Below are 9,222 nucleotides of genomic sequence, written 5' to 3' on the forward strand. Positions count from 1 at the left end.
CACTTCTCCCTCAGACTCAGCCCCTCTTCCCCTCTCCTCCTTCTGGCCCCCGAGATTCTCCTCAGGCCAGAGCCACTTCTCCCTCAGACTCAGCCCCTCTTCCCCTCTCCTCCTTCTGGCCCCCGAGATTCTCCTCAGGCCAGAGCCGCTTCTCCCTCAGACTCAGCCCCTCTTCCCCTTCTCCCTCAGACTCAGCCCCTCTTCCCCTCTCCTCCTTCTGGCCCCCGAGATTCTCCTCAGGCCAGAGCCACTTCTCCCTCAGACTCAGCCCCTCTTCCCCTCTCCTCCTTCTGGCCCCCGAGATTCTCCTCAGGCCAGAGCCACTTCTCCCTCAGACTCAGCCCCTCTTCCCCTCTCCTCCTTCTGGCCCCCGAGATTCTCCTCAGGCCAGAGCCACTTCTCCCCCCGACTCAGCCCCTCTTCCCCTCTCCTCCTTCTGGCCCCCGAGATTCTCCTCAGGCCAGAGCCACTTCTCCCCCCGACTCAGCCCCTCTTCCCCTCTCCTCCTTCTGGCCCCCGAGATTCTCCTCAGGCCAGAGCCACTTCTCCCTCAGGCTCAGCCCCTCTTCCCCTCTCCTCCTTCTGGCCCCCGAGATTCTCCTCAGGCCAGAGCCACTTCTCCCCCCGACTCAGCCCCTCTTCCCCTCTCCTCCTTCTGGCCCCCGAGATTCTCCTCAGGCCAGAGCCACTTCTCCCCCCCGACTCAGCCCCTCTTCCCCTCTCCTCCTTCTGGCCCCCGAGATTCTCCTCAGGCCAGAGCCACTTCTCCCCCCGACTCAGCCCCTCTTCCCCTCTCCTCCTTCTGGCCCCCGAGATTCTCCTCAGGCCAGAGCCCCTTCTCCCTCAGGCTCAGCCCCTCTTCCCCTCTCCTCCTTCTGGCCCCCGAGATTCTCCTCAGGCCAGAGCCACTTCTCCCCCCGACTCAGCCCCTCTTCCCTCTCCTCCTTCTGGCCCCCGAGATTCTCCTCAGGCCAGAGCCACTTCTCCCTCAGACTCAGCCCCTCTTCCCCTCTCCTCCTTCTGGCCCCCGAGATTCTCCTCAGGCCAGAGCCACTTCTCCCTCAGACTCAGCCCCTCTTCCCCTCTCCTCCTTCTGGCCCCCGAGATTCTCCTCAGGCCAGAGCCACTTCTCCCTCAGACTCAGCCCCTCTTCCCCTCTCCTCCTTCTGGCCCCCGAGATTCTCCTCAGGCCAGAGCCACTTCTCCCTCAGACTCAGCCCCTCTTCCCCTCTCCTCCTTCTGGCCCCCGAGATTCTCCTCAGGCCAGAGCCGCTTCTCCCTCAGACTCAGCCCCTCTTCCCCTTCTCCCTCAGACTCAGCCCCTCTTCCCCTCTCCTCCTTCTGGCCCCCGAGATTCTCCTCAGGCCAGAGCCACTTCTCCCTCAGACTCAGCCCCTCTTCCCCTCTCCTCCTTCTGGCCCCCGAGATTCTCCTCAGGCCAGAGCCACTTCTCCCTCAGACTCAGCCCCTCTTCCCCTCTCCTCCTTCTGGCCCCCGAGATTCTCCTCAGGCCAGAGCCACTTCTCCCCCCCGACTCAGCCCCTCTTCCCCTCTCCTCCTTCTGGCCCCCGAGATTCTCCTCAGGCCAGAGCCACTTCTCCCCCCGACTCAGCCCCTCTTCCCCTCTCCTCCTTCTGGCCCCCGAGATTCTCCTCAGGCCAGAGCCCCTTCTCCCTCAGGCTCAGCCCCTCTTCCCCTCTCCTCCTTCTGGCCCCCGAGATTCTCCTCAGGCCAGAGCCACTTCTCCCCCCGACTCAGCCCCTCTTCCCCTCTCCTCCTTCTGGCCCCCGAGATTCTCCTCAGGCCAGAGCCACTTCTCCCCCCGACTCAGCCCCTCTTCCCCTCTCCTCCTTCTGGCCCCCGAGATTCTCCTCAGGCCAGAGCCACTTCTCCCCCGACTCAGCCCCTCTTCCCCTCTCCTTCCTTCTGGCCCCCGAGATTCTCCTCAGGCCAGAGCCACTTCTCCCCCGACTCAGCCCCTCTTCCCCTCTCCTCCTTCTGGCCCCCGAGATTCTCCTCAGGCCAGAGCCACTTCTCCCTCAGACTCAGCCCCTCTTCCCCTCTCCTCCTTCTGGCCCCCGAGATTCTCCTCAGGCCAGAGCCACTTCTCCCTCAGACTCAGCCCCTCTTCCCCTCTCCTTCTTCTGGCCCCCGAGATTCTCCTCAGGCCAGAGCCACTTCTCCCCCCGACTCAGCCCCTCTTCCCCTCTCCTCCTTCTGGCCCCCGAGATTCTCCTCAGGCCAGAGCCACTTCTCCCCCGACTCAGCCCCTCTTCCCCTCTCCTTCTTCTGGCCCCCGAGATTCTCCTCAGGCCAGAGCCACTTCTCCCCCCGACTCAGCCCCTCTTCCCCTCTCCTCCTTCTGGCCCCCGAGATTCTCCTCAGGCCAGAGCCACTTCTCCCTCAGACTCAGCCCCTCTTCCCCTCTCCTCCTTCTGGCCCCCGAGATTCTCCTCAGGCCAGAGCCACTTCTCCCTCAGACTCAGCCCCTCTTCCCCTCTTCTTCTTCTGGCCCCCAGATTCTCCTCAGGCCAGAGCCACTTCTCCCCCCGACTCAGCCCCTCTTCCCCTCTCCTCCTTCTGGCCCCCGAGATTCTCCTCAGGCCAGAGCCACTTCTCCCCCCGACTCAGCCCCTCTTCCCCTCTCCTCCTTCTGGCCCCCGAGATTCTCCTCAGGCCAAAGCCACTTCTCCCCCCGACTCAGCCCCTCTTCCCCTCTCCTTCTTCTGGCCCCCGAGATTCTCCTCAGGCCAGAGCCACTTCTCCCCCCACTCAGCCCCTCTTCCCCTCTCCTCCTTCTGGCCCCCGAGATTCTCCTCAGGCCAGAGCCACTTCTCCCTCAGGCTCAGCCCCTCTTCCCCTCTCCTTCTTCTGGCCCCCGAGATTCTCCTCAGGCCAGAGCCACTTCTCCCCCCGACTCAGCCCCTCTTCCCCTCTCCTCCTTCTGGCCCCCGAGATTCTCCTCAGGCCAGAGCCACTTCTCCCCCCGACTCAGCCCCTCTTCCCCTCTCCTTCTTCTGGCCCCCGAGATTCTCCTCAGGCCAGAGCCACTTCTCCCTCAGACTCAGCCCCTCTTCCCCTCTCCTTCTTCTGGCCCCCGAGATTCTCCTCAGCCCCTCTTCCCCTTCTCCCTCAGGCTCAGCCCCTCTTCCCCTCTCCTTCTTCTGGCCCCCGAGATTCTCCTCAGCCCCTCTTCCCCTTCTCCCTCAGGCTCAGCCCCTCTTCCCCTCTCCTTCTTCTGGCCCCCGAGATTCTCCTCAGGCCAGAGCCACTTCTCCCCCCGACTCAGCCCCTCTTCCCCTCTCCTTCTTCTGGCCCCCGAGATTCTCCTCAGGCCAGAGCCACTTCTCCCCCCCACTCAGCCCCTCTTCCCCTCTCCTTCTTCTGGCCCCCGAGATTCTCCTCAGGCCAGAGCCACTTCTCCCTCAGACTCAGCCCCTCTTCCCCTCTCCTTCTTCTGGCCCCCGAGATTCTCCTCAGGCCAGAGCCACTTCTCCCCCCCGACTCAGCCCCTCTTCCCCTCTCCTCCTTCTGGCCCCCGAAATTCTCCTCAGGCCAGAGCCACTTCTCCCTCAGACTCAGCCCCTCTTCCCCTCTCCTCCTTCTGGCCCCCGAGATTCTCCTCAGGCCAGAGCCCCTTCTCCCTCAGACTCAGCCCCTCTTCCCCTCTCCTTCTTCTGGCCCCCGAGATTTTCCTCAGGCCAGAGCCACTTCTCCCTCAGACTCAGCCCCTCTACCCCTCTCCTCCTTCTGGCCCCCGAGATTCTCCTCAGGCCAGAGCCACTTCTCCCTCAGACTCAGCCCCTCTTCCCCTCTCCTTCTTCTGGCCCCCGAGATTCTCCTCAGGCCAGAGCCACTTCTCCCCCCCGACTCAGCCCCTCTTCCCCTCTCCTCCTTCTGGCCCCCGAAATTCTCCTCAGGCCAGAGCCACTTCTCCCTCAGACTCAGCCCCTCTTCCCCTCTCCTCCTTCTGGCCCCCGAGATTCTCCTCAGGCCAGAGCCCCTTCTCCCTCAGGCTCAGCCCCTCTTCCCCTCTCCTTCTTCTGGCCCCCGAGATTCTCCTCAGGCCAGAGCCACTTCTCCCTCAGACTCAGCCCCTCTTCCCCTCTCCTTCTTCTGGCCCCCGAGATTCTCCTCAGGCCAGAGCCCCTTCTCCCTCAGACTCAGCCCCTCTTCCCCTCTCCTCCTTCTGGCCCCCGAGATTCTCCTCAGGCCAGAGCCACTTCTCCCTCAGACTCAGCCCCTCTTCCCCTCTCCTCCTTCTGGCCCCCGAGATTCTCCTCAGGCCAGAGCCACTTCTCCCCCCGACTCAGCCCCTCTTCCCCTCTCCTCCTTCTGGCCCCCGAAATTCTCCTCAGGCCAGAGCCACTTCTCCCTCAGACTCAGCCCCTCTTCCCCTCTCCTCCTTCTGGCCCCCGAGATTCTCCTCAGGCCAGAGCCACTTCTCCCCCCGACTCAGCCCCTCTTCCCCTCTCCTTCTTCTGGCCCCCGAGATTCTCCTCAGGCCAGAGCCCCTTCTCCCTCAGACTCAGCCCCTCTTCCCCTCTCCTCCTTCTGGCCCCCGAGATTCTCCTCAGGCCAGAGCCACTTCTCCCTCAGACTCAGCCCCTCTTCTCCTCTCCTTCTTCTGGCCCCCGAAATTCTCCTCAGGCCAGAGCCACTTCTCCCTCAGACTCAGCCCCTCTTCCCCTCTCCTTCTTCTGGCCCCCGAAATTCTCCTCAGGCCAGAGCCACTTCTCCCTCAGACTCAGCCCCTCTTCCCCTCTCCTCCTTCTGGCCCCCGAGATTCTCCTCAGGCCAGAGCCACTTCTCCCTCAGACTCAGCCCCTCTTCCCCTCTCCTTCTTCTGGCCCCCGAGATTCTCCTCAGGCCAGAGCCACTTCTCCCTCAGACTCAGCCCCTCTTCCCCTCTCCTCCTTCTGGCCCCCGAGATTCTCCTCAGGCCAGAGCCACTTCTCCCTCAGACTCAGCCCCTCTTCCCCTCTCCTCCTTCTGGCCCCCGAAATTCTCCTCAGGCCAGAGCCACTTCTCCCTCAGACTCAGCCCCTCTTCCCCTCTCCTTCTTCTGGCCCCCGAAATTCTCCTCAGGCCAGAGCCACTTCTCCCTCAGACTCAGCCCCTCTTCCCCTCTCCTCCTTCTGGCCCCCGAGATTCTCCTCAGGCCAGAGCCACTTCTCCCTCAGACTCAGCCCCTCTTCCCCTCTCCTTCTTCTGGCCCCCGAGATTCTCCTCAGGCCAGAGCCACTTCTCCCTCAGACTCAGCCCCTCTTCCCCTCTCCTTCTTCTGGCCCCCGAGATTCTCCTCAGGCCAGAGCCACTTCTCCCTCAGACTCAGCCCCTCTTCCCCTCTCCTCCTTCTGGCCCCCGAGATTCTCCTCAGGCCAGAGCCACTTCTCCCTCAGACTCAGCCCCTCTTCCCCTCTCCTCCTTCTGGCCCCCGAGATTCTCCTCAGGCCAGAGCCACTTCTCCCTCAGACTCAGCCCCTCTTCCCCTCTCCTCCTTCTGGCCCCCGAGATTCTCCTCAGGCCAGAGCCACTTCTCCCTCAGACTCAGCCCCTCTTCCCCTCTCCTCCTTCTGGCCCCCGAGATTCTCCTCAGGCCAGAGCCACTTCTCCCTCAGACTCAGCCCCTCTTCCCCTCTCCTTCTTCTGGCCCCCGAGATTCTCCTCAGGCCAGAGCCACTTCTCCCCCCGACTCAGCCCCTCTTCCCCTCTCCTTCTTCTGGCCCCCGAGATTCTCCTCAGGCCAGAGCCACTTCTCCCTCAGACTCAGCCCCTCTTCCCCTCTCCTCCTTCTGGCCCCCGAGATTCTCCTCAGCCCCTCTTCCCCTTCTCCCTCAGGCTCAGCCCCTCTTCCCCTCTCCTTCTTCTGGCCCCCGAGATTCTCCTCAGGCCAGAGCCCCTTCTCCCCCCGACTCAGCCCCTCTTCCCCTCTCCTCCTTCTGGCCCCCGAGATTCTCCTCAGGCCAGAGCCACTTCTCCCTCAGACTCAGCCCCTCTTCCCCTCTCCTCCTTCTGGCCCCCGAGATTCTCCTCAGGCCAGAGCCACTTCTCCCTCAGACTCAGCCCCTCTTCCCCTCTCCTCCTTCTGGCCCCCGAGATTCTCCTCAGGCCAGAGCCACTTCTCCCTCAGACTCAGCCCCTCTTCCCCTCTCCTTCTTCTGGCCCCCGAGATTCTCCTCAGGCCAGAGCCACTTCTCCCTCAGACTCAGCCCCTCTTCCCCTCTCCTCCTTCTGGCCCCCGAGATTCTCCTCAGGCCAGAGCCACTTCTCCCTCAGACTCAGCCCCTCTTCCCCTCTCCTCCTTCTGGCCCCCGAGATTCTCCTCAGGCCAGAGCCACTTCTCCCTCAGACTCAGCCCCTCTTCCCCTCTCCTCCTTCTGGCCCCCGAGATTCTCCTCAGGCCAGAGCCACTTCTCCCTCAGACTCAGCCCCTCTTCCCCTCTCCTCCTTCTGGCCCCCGAGATTCTCCTCAGGCCAGAGCCACTTCTCCCTCAGACTCAGCCCCTCTTCCCCTCTCCTCCTTCTGGCCCCCGAGATTCTCCTCAGGCCAGAGCCACTTCTCCCTCAGACTCAGCCCCTCTTCCCCTCTCCTCCTTCTGGCCCCCGAGATTCTCCTCAGGCCAGAGCCACTTCTCCCTCAGACTCAGCCCCTCTTCCCCTCTCCTCCTTCTGGCCCCCGAGATTCTCCTCAGGCCAGAGCCGCTTCTCCCTCAGACTCAGCCCCTCTTCCCCTTCTCCCTCAGACTCAGCCCCTCTTCCCCTCTCCTCCTTCTGGCCCCCGAGATTCTCCTCAGGCCAGAGCCACTTCTCCCTCAGACTCAGCCCCTCTTCCCCTCTCCTCCTTCTGGCCCCCGAGATTCTCCTCAGGCCAGAGCCACTTCTCCCTCAGACTCAGCCCCTCTTCCCCTCTCCTCCTTCTGGCCCCCGAGATTCTCCTCAGGCCAGAGCCACTTCTCCCCCCCGACTCAGCCCCTCTTCCCCTCTCCTCCTTCTGGCCCCCGAGATTCTCCTCAGGCCAGAGCCACTTCTCCCCCCGACTCAGCCCCTCTTCCCCTCTCCTCCTTCTGGCCCCCGAGATTCTCCTCAGGCCAGAGCCCCTTCTCCCTCAGGCTCAGCCCCTCTTCCCCTCTCCTCCTTCTGGCCCCCGAGATTCTCCTCAGGCCAGAGCCACTTCTCCCCCCGACTCAGCCCCTCTTCCCCTCTCCTCCTTCTGGCCCCCGAGATTCTCCTCAGGCCAGAGCCACTTCTCCCCCCCGACTCAGCCCCTCTTCCCCTCTCCTCCTTCTGGCCCCCGAGATTCTCCTCAGGCCAGAGCCACTTCTCCCCCCGACTCAGCCCCTCTTCCCCTCTCCTCCTTCTGGCCCCCGAGATTCTCCTCAGGCCAGAGCCCCTTCTCCCTCAGGCTCAGCCCCTCTTCCCCTCTCCTTCTTCTGGCCCCCGAGATTCTCCTCAGGCCAGAGCCACTTCTCCCCCCGACTCAGCCCCTCTTCCCCTCTCCTCCTTCTGGCCCCCGAGATTCTCCTCAGGCCAGAGCCACTTCTCCCTCAGACTCAGCCCCTCTTCCCCTCTCCTCCTTCTGGCCCCCGAGATTCTCCTCAGGCCAGAGCCACTTCTCCCTCAGACTCAGCCCCTCTTCCCCTCTCCTCCTTCTGGCCCCCGAGATTCTCCTCAGGCCAGAGCCACTTCTCCCTCAGACTCAGCCCCTCTTCCCCTCTCCTCCTTCTGGCCCCCGAGATTCTCCTCAGGCCAGAGCCACTTCTCCCTCAGACTCAGCCCCTCTTCCCCTCTCCTCCTTCTGGCCCCCGAGATTCTCCTCAGGCCAGAGCCGCTTCTCCCTCAGACTCAGCCCCTCTTCCCCTTCTCCCTCAGACTCAGCCCCTCTTCCCCTCTCCTCCTTCTGGCCCCCGAGATTCTCCTCAGGCCAGAGCCACTTCTCCCTCAGACTCAGCCCCTCTTCCCCTCTCCTCCTTCTGGCCCCCGAGATTCTCCTCAGGCCAGAGCCACTTCTCCCTCAGACTCAGCCCCTCTTCCCCTCTCCTCCTTCTGGCCCCCGAGATTCTCCTTAGGCCAGAGCCACTTCTCCCCCCCGACTCAGCCCCTCTTCCCCTCTCCTCCTTCTGGCCCCCGAGATTCTCCTCAGGCCAGAGCCACTTCTCCCCCCGACTCAGCCCCTCTTCCCCTCTCCTCCTTCTGGCCCCCGAGATTCTCCTCAGGCCAGAGCCCCTTCTCCCTCAGGCTCAGCCCCTCTTCCCCTCTCCTCCTTCTGGCCCCCGAGATTCTCCTCAGGCCAGAGCCACTTCTCCCCCCGACTCAGCCCCTCTTCCCCTCTCCTCCTTCTGGCCCCCGAGATTCTCCTCAGGCCAGAGCCACTTCTCCCCCCCGACTCAGCCCCTCTTCCCCTCTCCTCCTTCTGGCCCCCGAGATTCTCCTCAGGCCAGAGCCACTTCTCCCCCCGACTCAGCCCCTCTTCCCCTCTCCTTCTTCTGGCCCCCGAGATTCTCCTCAGGCCAGAGCCACTTCTCCCCCCGACTCAGCCCCTCTTCCCCTCTCCTCCTTCTGGCCCCCGAGATTCTCCTCAGGCCAGAGCCACTTCTCCCTCAGACTCAGCCCCTCTTCCCCTCTCCTCCTTCTGGCCCCCGAGATTCTCCTCAGGCCAGAGCCACTTCTCCCTCAGACTCAGCCCCTCTTCCCCTCTCCTTCTTCTGGCCCCCGAGATTCTCCTCAGGCCAGAGCCACTTCTCCCCCCGACTCAGCCCCTCTTCCCCTCTCCTCCTTCTGGCCCCCGAGATTCTCCTCAGGCCAGAGCCACTTCTCCCCCCGACTCAGCCCCTCTTCCCCTCTCCTTCTTCTGGCCCCCGAGATTCTCCTCAGGCCAGAGCCACTTCTCCCCCCGACTCAGCCCCTCTTCCCCTCTCCTCCTTCTGGCCCCCGAAATTCTCCTCAGGCCAGAGCCACTTCTCCCTCAGACTCAGCCCCTCTTCCCCTCTCCTCCTTCTGGCCCCCGAGATTCTCCTCAGGCCAGAGCCACTTCTCCCTCAGACTCAGCCCCTCTTCCCCTCTTCTTCTTCTGGCCCCCAGATTCTCCTCAGGCCAGAGCCACTTCTCCCCCCGACTCAGCCCCTCTTCCCCTCTCCTCCTTCTGGCCCCCGAGATTCTCCTCAGGCCAGAGCCACTTCTCCCCCCCGACTCAGCCCCTCTTCCCCTCTCCTCCTTCTGGCC

This window comes from Podarcis vaucheri, assembly GCF_965113315.1.
Source record: "Podarcis vaucheri genome assembly, chromosome: 13".
Taxonomy (NCBI): Eukaryota; Metazoa; Chordata; class Lepidosauria; order Squamata; family Lacertidae; genus Podarcis; species Podarcis vaucheri.